Source organism: Dendronephthya gigantea, unplaced genomic scaffold (assembly GCF_004324835.1).
Source record: "Dendronephthya gigantea isolate DGI-Jeju-01 unplaced genomic scaffold, DenGig_1.0 000012F, whole genome shotgun sequence".
NCBI classification, from domain to species: domain Eukaryota; kingdom Metazoa; phylum Cnidaria; class Anthozoa; order Malacalcyonacea; family Nephtheidae; genus Dendronephthya; species Dendronephthya gigantea.
This window is the reverse complement of record NW_021163022.1, coordinates 51,433-62,755: the sequence shown is the minus strand read 5'-3', so window position 1 is coordinate 62,755 and position 11,323 is coordinate 51,433.

Sequence of the window (11,323 nt, the reverse complement as noted above, 5' to 3'; positions counted from 1 at the left end):
AACCGTTAGTGCGTTATGTGCACCACACGCCTAGCATAGCAGTCGGAAGAAACAAAATATTCATAAAAACTAGGGCGGAATCTGCTTTAGTGGTCTCAGAATTGAGCCTGGTCAGTGGTAATTACCATGAGCAAAGGGGACCAGGTGACGTCAAAATGACGCCAAAATCCGTCATGTTTTTTGCTTCACTTTTTGAGCAAAAACATTAGGAGCAAGTCCTCCAGGAATATAGCAGCAAGCCCTCGTCGCTACTTTATAGCTAATATCACTGCTCAGTTAAAATATAATGGGCATAACGAATTGCTGATTGTGCATTTATTTCAGTGAATATAGCTCAGTGGACAGAACATAGGCGAATCCAAAGTTGCCCTAATGTCACAGTGAAATGTGATAGCTCAGTGGTCATGGACATTCAATGGCACTGAGCTATATTAAATTCCTGGAGGACCGGCCAATGGTCCATAGAGATTATAAATAACACAGTGTTATTTATAATCTCTATGCATCCATTGAGTTCACTGTCTCTATGCAATGGTCATGGTAGTTGTGCGCATGCGCGAAATTTGAACGAAGAAAGAACTGTCGTCTACAACTTGCTGATTGGCTAAGACAAAAAGAGAGCATGCATGAGAGCGTCAGCATTTTAACTGTCATTTTGCAAACTATTTTTTGAAAATATAAATGAAATCATGGAGTCAAATATTAAAGCAATAATAAAAGATTTAAAGATCATCACAGCACAGAAACAATTGGTGAGATAGGAACGACTGGTAGTTTATAATCTTTGAAGTGGTAGGTGTCTATATTTTGCTTATTCAGTGTTTGCTGTAAGAATGCATTGTTATTTTGACAAGTACGAACTTGGTATGTCGTTTTACAAGGAGCTAACCGACCGTTTAAGGCTTTACATCATCGCTTAAACTTTAAAAAGAGTTCTCAAAAGTGTACTTCAGAGTTTTGATAAAACAAATATCACTTTGCAGCTTATATAGTCATTAAAATCATTGAATAAAATAAATAATCGAAAAACAATATTCGACGTTTAGTGCTTGTATGGTTATTATAATTATTTGTGCTGCTTTGATGTTTTCAAGGTTTAGCTATAGAAAAGTTTAACACTCGCTTAAACTGCAACGTAATGCAGCTGGCAAACAGGTCATTTCTGTCCACCGACTTCCTGTTTTACGACTGTCTTTGTTTCCAAAAATTTGCACGAGTTATTTCATGTTAGCCTAGAAAGTTAGGTCTGGGTAGCTCACAAAATATTTTGCTTCGTCTTAAATAGCGAGCGGTTGCTGCATACATGTATTTCTAGTTAGCGTTGAATCTATGTTTGCTTTTTGAACTGAGCTCAAAGAGCAGGGGAAAAGGGTCAACAGTAAACAGCGATAGTAGATCTGTACGATTGATCTTTAATCGGTTATGTTTGCGCTCTTTTAATATATCTTCTTAAATTAATATAAACACAAGTTCCCGTAATGGATCTGAGCTTGCAAGATCAACAAATCCTCAAGACTGTTATCCAGTTTATTGTAGCCTTGGGGTATTTGTGCCAACCTTTTTGAAGGAGTAGGTGCAGCCTTTAAACAAAGAACTGGTTTTGGTGATGCTTTTGCGTGCTGAACAAGACATCAAGTGTCCAAAATGTTTGTATAAGTGTGTAATGGTCTAGGTTAACTGTCTTGACGACCCTTCATTGAGCGGAGAGATGTTGAAAAGCACCCATGCACTGTGGCAGTGCTGATGTTAAGTTTATCTATAACTCCGGGTTCAGCTTATGTTACCTGCGGGGTTCGATTCATTCTGGCGAGGATTCGAATGTTCCCGGTAGGTTTGTCCACTTTCTCTGCAAGTGCCGTCCCAAACTTCGAAGTTATGCATTTGAAATTAAATCAACGTTTGGAATATACAACAATTGAATGTGTGCTCTTAAAATTGCCATAAACATGCCGTGTTGCTTGTTGTGGGATGAAAATTTAGCTGCAGAAGAATTCAGGGTGATTTGATAACCTGGATTACCATACTGCACTGGTATACCCAACAATGGTGAAGTCTTTGTTCAAACTATCTCATGGAGTATTAATGAATAAACCAAGTCCACAATTAGTAGAAAATCTCGATGTTTTCAATGTCAGATATTTTGAAATATGAATTTGAAAACTCGCAGGGAAAGCCAGGAGATTTATCCAGACTTTTCATCGACAGTTCTCGGGCTGAAGGCACTAATGAGAATGCAGAGTTGACTGTCTGAATGTCTTTGTTGCTGTTTTACTGCTGTAAGGTTCATCAAAGTGCTGATAATACAGTAAATGTTTGATGTTTATGAACGAACCCTGCTATTGTTTAATTCATTGCCTCCTATATCATGTAGTACTGGGGAGAGTATTCAGGGGTTAATTCAGGTGGTTTTTAGTCGATACAATTTTTTTTTCGAACCATGCATATCCGTTCCATATATGTTTAATAACAGTGTTTTTTGTATGTAAAAGAAAAATTTGAAAAGAAAAAAAAATTCTGGAAAGAACCTAAAAACACCCAAAAGAGATCAACCAGCTCATGCCACAATCTAACCTGGTGATACAACCGGCTGCAATATACCAACATGATTACAACTGCGAAAGGTGCAAGGACAGTTGCTATAGGAAGAACTCCCCCCCATAACTCACATCTTTACGGCCGTCTAAGGGGGAGATGCACTACGGCCCCCAGACCATGATGTATGTGCACCTAACCGTAACGTCTCAGTGAGAAACAGAGTAGGCTTTGCCACACGCCTAGCGCGTCATAGACGAATCAGCTACGGTGGCTAGCCTTGAGAGCGAAGAGAAATTTAACGTATTTAAGCTTTTCCTGTTCTCGGGAGGCGGTCTCTAACAGCATATGCAAAGAAAACGACTAATAAGGCACACGCTTGGAAATGACAAGATTTAAAAGCCTAAACGTTTTTTAAGTGTTTTTAGCGAGAAATTTTAGAGTTTTCATATACTTTTAGTGTTTTGAAACAATCCTTGTTGGTTTTTAACGTCGAAATAATCGTCATTCTCGAAAGGAAACTCAATAGAGCAGGGAATTAAAGGGTCAACAGTAAACAGCGATAGTAGATCTTTACGATTGATCTTTAATCGGTTATGTTTGCGCTCTTTTCTTTTATAAATCTTCTTAAATTATAAAAAACACAAGTTCCCGTAATGGATCTGAGCTTGAAAGATCAACAAATCCTCAAGACTGTTATCCAGTTTATTGTAGCCTTTGGTATTTGTCCCAACCTTTTTGAAGGAGTAGGTGCAGCCTTTAAACAAAGAACTGGTTTTGGTGATGCTTTGTATGCTGAGCAAGACATCAAGTGTCCAAAATGTTTATATATGTGTGTAGTGGTCTAGGTTAATTGTCTTGACGAGCTTTCAATGAGCGGAGAGATGTTGAAAAGCACGCCGGCGCTGATGTTAAGTTTGGCTATAACTCTGGGTTCAGCTTATGTTACCTGCGGGGTTCGATTCATTCTGGCGAGGATTCGAATGTTCGCGGTAGGTTTGTCCACTTTCTCTGCAAGTGCCGTCCCAAACTTCGAAGTTATGCATTTGAAATTAAATCAAAGTTGGGAATATATAACAATTGAATGTGTGCTCTTAAAATTGCCATAAACATGCCGTGTTGCTTGTTGTGGGATGAAAATTTAGCTGCAGAAGAATTCAGGGTGATTTGATAACCTGGATTACCATACTGCACTGGTATACCCAACAATGGTGAAGTCTTTGTTCAAACTTTCTCATGGGGTATTAATGAATAAACCAAGTCCACAATTAGTAGAAAATCTCGATGTTTTCAATGTCAGATATTTTGAAATATGAATTTGAAAACTCGCAGGGAAAGCCAGGAGATTTATCCAGACTTTTCATCGACAGTTCTCGGGCTGAAGGCACTAACGAGAATGCAGAGTTGACTGTCTGAATGTCTTTGTTGCTGTTTTACTGCTGTAAGGTTCATCAAAGTGCTGATAATACAGTAAATGTTTGATGTTTATTAATGAACCCTGCTATTGTTTAATTCATTGCCTCCTATATCATGCAGTACTGGGGAGAGTATTCAGGGGTTAATTCAGGTGGTTTTTAGTCGATAGAATTTTTTTTCGAACCATATCCGTTCCATATATGTTTAATAACAGTGTTTTTTGTATATGTAAAGAAAAATTTGAAAAGAAAAAAAATTCTGGAAAGAACCTAAAAACACCCAAAAGAGATCAACCAGCTCATGCCACAATCTAACCTGGTGATACAACCGGCTGCAATATACCAACATGATTACAACTGCGAAAGGTGCAAGGACAGTTGCTATAGGAAGAACTCCCCCCATAACTCACATCTTTACGGCCGTCTAAGGGGGAGATGCACTACGGCCCCCAGACCATGATGTATGTGCACCTAACCGTAACGTCTCAGTGAGAAACAGAGTAGGCTTTGCCACACGCCTAGCGCGTCATAGACGAATCAGCTACGGTGGCTAGCCTTGAGAGCGAAGAGAAATTTAACGTATTTAAGCTTTTCCTGTTCTCGGGAGGCGGTCTCTAACAGCATATGCAAAGAAAACGACTAATAAGGCACACGCTTGGAAATGACAAGATTTAAAAGCCTAAACGTTTTTTGAAGTGTTTTTAGCGAGAAATTTTAGAGTTTTCATATACTTTTAGTGTTTTGAAACAATCCTTGTTGGTTTTTAACGTCGAAATAATCGTCATTCTCGAAAGGAAACTCAATAGAGAGGGAATTTAAGGGTCAACAGTAAACAGCGATAGTAGATCTGTACGATTGATCTTTAATCGGTTATGTTTGCGCTCTTTTAAATATCTTCTTAAATTAATATAAACACAAGTTCCCGTAATGGATCTGAGCTTGAAAGATCAACAAATCCTCAAGACTGTTATCCAGTTTATTGTAGCCTTTGGTATTTGTCCCAACCTTTTTGAAGGAGTAGGTGCAGCCTTTAAACAAAGAACTGGTTTTGGTGATGCTTTGTATGCTGAAGCAAGACATCAAGTGTCCAAAATGTTTGTATAAGTGTGTGTGGTCTAGGTTAATTGTCTTGACGAGCTTTCATTGAGCGGAGAGATGTTGAAAAGCACCCGGCGTGAGTGTTAAGTTTGGCTATAACTCGGGTTCAGCTTATGTTACCTGCGGGGTTCGATTCATTCTGGCGAGGATTCGAATGTTCGCGGTAGGTTTGTCCACTTTCTCTGCAAGTGCCGTCCCAAACTTCGAAGTTATGCATTTGAAATTAAATCAAAGTTGGAATATATAACAATTGAATGTGTGCTCTTAAAATTGCCATAAACATGCCGTGTTGCTTGTTGTGGGATGAAAATTTAGCTGCAGAAGAATTCAGGGTGATTTGATAACCTGGATTACCATACTGCACTGGTATACCCAACAATGGTGAAGTCTTTGTTCAAACTATCTCATGGAGTATTAATGAATAAACCAAGTCCACAATTAGTAGAAAATCTCGAGTTGTTTTCAATGTCAGATATTTTGAAATATGAATTTGAAAACTCGCAGGGAAACCAGGAGATTTATCCAGACTTTTCATCGACAGTTCTCGGGCTGAAGGCACTAACGAGAATGCAGAGTTGACTGTCTGAATGTCTTTGTTGCTGTTTTACTGCTGTAAGGTTCATCAAAGTGCTGATAATACAGTAAATGTTTGATGTTTATGAATGAACCCTGCTATTGTTTAATTCATTGCCTCCTATATCATGCAGTACTGGGGAGAGTATTCAGGGGTTAATTCAGGTGGTTTTTAGTCGATAGAATTTTTTTTTCGAACCATATCCGTTCCATATATGTTTAATAACAGTGTTTTTTGTATATGTAAAAGAAAAATTTGAAAAGAAAGAAAAATTCTGGAAAGAACCTAAAAACACCCAAAAGAGATCAACCAGCTCATGCCACAATCTAACCTGGTGATACAACCGGCTGCAATATACCAACATGATTACAACTGCGAAAGGTGCAAGGACAGTTGCTATAGGAAGAACTCCCCCCCATAACTCACATCTTTACGGCCGTCTAAGGGGGAGATGCACTACGGCCCCCAGACCATGATGTATGTGCACCTAACCGTAACGTCTCAGTGAGAAACAGAGTAGGCTTTGCCACACGCCTAGCGCGTCATAGACGAATCAGCTACGGTGGCTAGCCTTGAGAGCGAAGAGAAATTTAACGTATTTAAGCTTTTCCTGTTCTCGGGAGGCGGTCTCTAACAGCATATGCAAAGAAAACGACTAATAAGGCACACGCTTGGAAATGACAAGATTTAAAAGCCTAAACGTTTTTTACTGAAGTGTTTTTAGCGAGAAATTTTAGAGTTTTCATATACTTTTAGTGTTTTGAAACAATCCTTGTTGGTTTTTAACGTCGAAATAATCGTCATTCTCGAAAGGAAACTCAATAGAGGAGGGGAATTTAAGGGTCAACAGTAAACAGCGATAGTAGATCTGTACGATTGATCTTTAATCGGTTATGTTTGCGCTCTTTTAATATATCTTCTTAAATTAATATAAACACAAGTTCCCGTAATGGATCTGAGCTTGCAAGATCAACAAATCCTCAAGACTGTTATCCAGTTTATTGTAGCCTTGGTGTATTTGTGCCAACCTTTTTGAAGGAGTAGGTGCAGCCTTTAAACAAAGAACTGGTTTTGGTGATGCTTTTGCGTGCTGAACAAGACATCAAGTGTCCAAAATGTTTGTATAAGTGTGTAATGGTCTAGGTTAACTGTCTTGACGACCCTTCATTGAGCGGAGAGATGTTGAAAAGCACCCGCCCGGCAGTGCTGATGTTAAGTTTATCTATAACTCCGGGTTCAGCTTATGTTACCTGCGGGGTTCGATTCATTCTGGCGAGGATTCGAATGTTCGCGGTAGGTTTGTCCACTTTCTCTGCAAGTGCCGTCCCAAACTTCGAAGTTATGCATTTGAAATTAAATCAACGTTTGGAATATACAACAATTGAATGTGTGCTCTTAAAATTGCCATAAACATGCCGTGTTGCTTGTTGTGGGATGAAAATTTAGCTGCAGAAGAATTCAGGGTGATTTGATAACCTGGATTACCATACTGCACTGGTATACCCAACAATGGTGAAGTCTTTGTTCAAACTATCTCATGGAGTATTAATGAATAAACCAAGTCCACAATTAGTAGAAAATCTCGATGTTTTCAATGTCAGATATTTTGAAATATGAATTTGAAAACTCGCAGGGAAAGCCAGGAGATTTATCCAGACTTTTCATCGACAGTTCTCGGGCTGAAGGCACTAACGAGAATGCAGAGTTGACTGTCTGAATGTCTTTGTTGCTGTTTTACTGCTGTAAGGTTCATCAAAGTGCTGATAATACAGTAAATGTTTGATGTTTATGAACGAACCCTGCTATTGTTTAATTCATTGCCTCCTATATCATGTAGTACTGGGGAGAGTATTCAGGGGTTAATTCAGGTGGTTTTTAGTCGATAGAATTTTTTTTTCGAACCATATCCGTTCCATATATGTTTAATAACAGTGTTTTTTGTATGTAAAAGAAAAATTTGAAAAGAAAAAAAATTCTGGAAAGAACCTAAAAACACCCAAAAGAGATCAACCAGCTCATGCCACAATTAACCTGGTGATAACAACCGGCTGCAATATACCAACATGATTACAACTGCGAAAGGTGCAAGGACAGTTGCTATAGGAAGAACTCCCCCCATAACTCACATCTTTACGGCCGTCTAAGGGGGAGATGCACTACGGCCCCCAGACCATGATGTATGTGCACCTAACCGTAACGTCTCAGTGAGAAACAGAGTAGGCTTTGCCACACGCCTAGCGCGTCATAGACGAATCAGCTACGGTGGCTAGCCTTGAGAGCGAAGAGAAATTTAACGTATTTAAGCTTTTCCTGTTCTCGGGAGGCGGTCTCTAACAGCATATGCAAAGAAAACGACTAATAAGGCACACGCTTGGAAATGACAAGATTTAAAAGCCTAAACGTTTTTAAGTGTTTTTAGCGAGAAATTTTAGAGTTTTCATATACTTTTAGTGTTTTGAAACAATCCTTGTTGGTTTTTAACGTCGAAATAATCGTCATTCTCGAAAGGAAACTCAATAGAGGAGGGAATTAAAGGGTCAACAGTAAACAGCGATAGTAGATCTTTACGATTGATCTTTAATCGGTTATGTTTGCGCTCTTTTAATATATCTTCTTAAATTATAATAAAACACAAGTTCCCGTAATGGATCTGAGCTTGAAAGATCAACAAATCCTCAAGACTGTTATCCAGTTTATTGTAGCCTTTGGTATTTGTCCCAACCTTTTTGAAGGAGTAGGTGCAGCCTTTAAACAAAGAACTGGTTTTGGTGATGCTTTGTATGCTGAGCAAGACATCAAGTGTCCAAAATGTTTGTATAAGTGTGTAGTGGTCTAGGTTAATTGTCTTGACGAGCTTTCAATGAGCGGAGAGATGTTGAAAAGCACGCCCGGCGCTGATGTTAAGTTTGGCTATAACTCTGGGTTCAGCTTATGTTACCTGCGGGGTTCGATTCATTCTGGCGAGGATTCGAATGTTCGCGGTAGGTTTGTCCACTTTCTCTGCAAGTGCCGTCCCAAACTTCGAAGTTATGCATTTGAAATTAAATCAAAGTTGGAATATACAATTGAATGTGTGCTCTTAAAATTGCCATAAACATGCCGTGTTGCTTGTTGTGGGATGAAAATTTAGCTGCAGAAGAATTCAGGGTGATTTGATAACCTGGATTACCATACTGCACTGGTATACCCAACAATGGTGAAGTCTTTGTTCAAACTATCTCATGGAGTATTAATGAATAAACCAAGTCCACAATTAGTAGAAAATCTCGATGTTTTCAATGTCAGATATTTTGAAATATGAATTTGAAAACTCGCAGGGAAAGCCAGGAGATTTATCCAGACTTTTCATCGACAGTTCTCGGGCTGAAGGCACTAACGAGAATGCAGAGTTGACTGTCTGAATGTCTTTGTTGCTGTTTTACTGCTGTAAGGGTTCATCAAAGTGCTGATAATACAGTAAATGTTTGATGTTTATGAACGAACCCTGCTATTGTTTAATTCATTGCCTCCTATATCATGTAGTACTGGGGAGAGTATTCAGGGGTTAATTCAGGTGGTTTTTAGTCGATACAATTTTTTTTTCGAACCATATCCGTTCCATATATGTTTAATAACAGTGTTTTTTGTATGTAAAAGAAAAATTTGAAAAGAAAAAAAATTCTGGAAAGAACCTAAAAACACCCAAAAGAGATCAACCAGCTCATGCCACAATCTAACCTGGTGATACAACCGGCTGCAATATACCAACATGATTACAACTGCGAAAGGTGCAAGGACAGTTGCTATAGGAAGAACTCCCCCCATAACTCACATCTTTACGGCCGTCTAAGGGGGAGATGCACTACGGCCCCCAGACCATGATGTATGTGCACCTAACCGTAACGTCTCAGTGAGAAACAGAGTAGGCTTTGCCACACGCCTAGCGCGTCATAGACGAATCAGCTACGGTGGCTAGCCTTGAGAGCGAAGAGAAATTTAACGTATTTAAGCTTTTCCTGTTCTCGGGAGGCGGTCTCTAACAGCATATGCAAAGAAAACGACTAATAAGGCACACGCTTGGAAATGACAAGATTTAAAAGCCTAAACGTTTTTTAAGTGTTTTTAGCGAGAAATTTTAGAGTTTTCATATACTTTTAGTGTTTTGAAACAATCCTTGTTGGTTTTTAACGTCGAAATAATCGTCATTCTCGAAAGGAAACTCAATAGAGCAGGGAAATTAAAGGGTCAACAGTAAACAGCGATAGTAGATCTTTACGATTGATCTTTAATCGGTTATGTTTGCGCTCTTTTATATATCTTCTTAAATTATATAAAACACAAGTTCCCGTAATGGATCTGAGCTTGAAAGATCAACAAATCCTCAAGACTGTTATCCAGTTTATTGTAGCCTTTGGTTTGTCCCAACCTTTTTGAAGGAGTAGGTGCAGCCTTTAAACAAAGAACTGGTTTTGGTGATGCTTTGTATGCTGAGCAAGACATCAAGTGTCCAAAATGTTTGTATAAGTGTGTAGTGGTCTAGGTTAATTGTCTTGACGAGCTTTCAATGAGCGGAGAGATGTTGAAAAGCACGCCCGGCGCTGATGTTAAGTTTGGCTATAACTCTGGGTTCAGCTTATGTTACCTGCGGGGTTCGATTCATTCTGGCGAGGATTCGAATGTTCGCGGTAGGTTTGTCCACTTTCTCTGCAAGTGCCGTCCCAAACTTCGAAGTTATGCATTTGAAATTAAATCAAAGTTGGGAATATAACAATTGAATGTGTGCTCTTAAAATTGCCATAAACATGCCGTGTTGCTTGTTGTGGGATGAAAATTTAGCTGCAGAAGAATTCAGGGTGATTTGATAACCTGGATTACCATACTGCACTGGTATACCCAACAATGGTGAAGTCTTTGTTCAAACTATCTCATGGAGTATTAATGAATAAACCAAGTCCACAATTAGTAGAAAATCTCGATGTTTTCAATGTCAGATATTTTGAAATATGAATTTGAAAACTCGCAGGGAAAGCCAGGAGATTTATCCAGACTTTTCATCGACAGTTCTCGGGCTGAAGGCACTAACGAGAATGCAGAGTTGACTGTCTGAATGTCTTTGTTGCTGTTTTACTGCTGTAAGGTTCATCAAAGTGCTGATAATACAGTAAATGTTTGATGTTTATGAATGAACCCTGCTATTGTTTAATTCATTGCCTCCTATATCATGCAGTACTGGGGAGAGTATTCAGGGGTTAATTCAGGTGGTTTTTAGTCGATAGAATTTTTTTTTCGAACCATATCCGTTCCATATATGTTTAATAACAGTGTTTTTTTATATGTAAAAGAAAAATTTGAAAAGAAAAAAAATTCTGGAAAGAACCTAAAAACACCCAAAAGAGATCAACCAGCTCATGCCACAATCTAACCTGGTGATACAACCGGCTGCAATATACCAACATGATTACAACTGCGAAAGGTGCAAGGACAGTTGCTATAGGAAGAACTCCCCCCATAACTCACATCTTTACGGCCGTCTAAGGGGAGATGCACTACGGCCCCCAGACCATGATGTATGTGCACCTAACCGTAACGTCTCAGTGAGAAACAGAGTAGGCTTTGCCACACGCCTAGCGCGTCATAGACGAATCAGCTACGGTGGCTAGCCTTGAGAGCGAAGAGAAATTTAACGTATTTAAGCTTTTCCTGTTCTCGGGAGGCGGTCTCTAAC